The sequence below is a fragment of the Aedes albopictus genome, chromosome 2 (assembly GCF_035046485.1).
Source record: "Aedes albopictus strain Foshan chromosome 2, AalbF5, whole genome shotgun sequence".
In the NCBI taxonomy this organism is placed as follows: Eukaryota; Metazoa; Arthropoda; class Insecta; order Diptera; family Culicidae; genus Aedes; species Aedes albopictus.
In genome coordinates this window covers 411,693,721-411,695,430 of record NC_085137.1, presented here as the reverse complement: position 1 = coordinate 411,695,430, position 1,710 = coordinate 411,693,721, and positions in this window count along the sequence as shown.

Below are 1,710 nucleotides of genomic sequence, written 5' to 3'. Positions count from 1 at the left end.
CGATTTTTGTTCTATCATTGGGCTACAACTTTGCCGAAGACGTCAAACCTCTAAAAAAATATTTCGGAAAAATATTTTTTTTATCTCACTTCTAGGGGGATTAATCAGTTATTACATTTTATCAAAAGACGCCTTTTAACATGCAAAAAAAAACTTTGTAGAACACGCCAAACCTCTAGAACCAACCTTAAAAAAGTTATTTAATTTTGATCGCAAAATCATCGATTTCGAACACTGTGCGCTCCCCCGATTTACGCACTAATTCCCAAATCTGGAGCAACATTTGAAAAGGGCATACAAGCTTTGGTAAACAATGACTTCACACGTCGCTCCTGAGCCCCCCTCAGCTTATTCACAAAAACTAAGACCGTTATCGGATAGAGCAAACATCGATCTTTCGGATAACGGTGTTCATTTGCGTGGGCGGGCTGCTGTTATGCCCTACGGAGCGTTTTAGAAAAAAGACACAAGACCTCTTGGGCCCTTTTCAAATGTTGCTCCAGAAATAGCACCCCCAGATTACACACCCCCAATTTACGCTCCCCCGTTTTGAGCGTAAATTGGGGTTTTAGTGTACTCCTTCACCTGGCTGGCTGACAGACCCGTTGGTCTTTTCCTACCCTCTGCTTTAGTTTTTGATGATACCGGGCAACAACCTCTCCGGTTGATAAGCATTGGATGTTGATCACCAATCAGAATTAACGGGTAAATTTTGTAAGACCTCGGTTGATACATGGCTGGTAGGAAAATCAAAACCGAATGCATTTTTTTAAAATTTGGCTGGGATTGGTTAACCATGTTGATAATTATATGTATCAACAAAGTATGCCCCAAATAAGAAGGCCAACGTTGCCATCCTGTAGCGCACATAAAACTGATCGGTGTTGCCATTTGTCACCCCTTCATTTGCGGTAATGAGGGAGAGGAGAAGGGGCCAAGGCGCTAGCGGTCTGCTGGGCGGTCAACCTCAACAAATGTGTTATCGAATTATTGTGGTCCATTATATGCAAATTTCCAATTTACACCCGTTTCTTGCATCACATCATCAGCATTGTTGTAGTAAGGGGCAGCGTCAAGTGTTTGCGTGCGGTTTTTTTTCTTCTGGTGGCACCGCGTGTAATGTGTGAATGCACACAAAATCCGATCGTTCGCAGCGTATAGCGTTAGGTTAGGAAGATCCGAGGGAAGCCACTTTCGCACCCGCAAAACGGAACATGGTGTGACTCAATTTAGTAAGATGCGGTCCACAGCAACGCCACGCAGTAGTGTCCGCGGTCAGAGGAAGGAACACGTTTGCGGCTTCATGGCTCGACGCTGAAACCGATAAAGATCACAGTCACGCATCGGCTTCTTTTCGGCCGAGGTGCGCTGAAATTGTGAATGCAATTCGTGGTCCGGCTCGGCGAGTGAGTGGCAGAGCTGATCGAATGTGCTAGGTTCAAATTAGAGAAGAAAAAATGTGCAGTAAAATCAACTTCAAATCATTTTATTCGGTAGTGAAAAAGCAATGATTATCCGAGACTAATATGAACCCATCACAGTCCAGCGATTGGTTGAGCATTGCAACTGATGATCATTCCATTACCCAGGTGCAGTAAGAAAGGATTCAATTTTTGTGGCTGAATAAATTATACACGTCAGCCCCATCCCGTAACTGGTCGTTAGTGCGCGGTTGATTTGCTCTCGAAAAAGGCTCAAAAAGTGATTTTT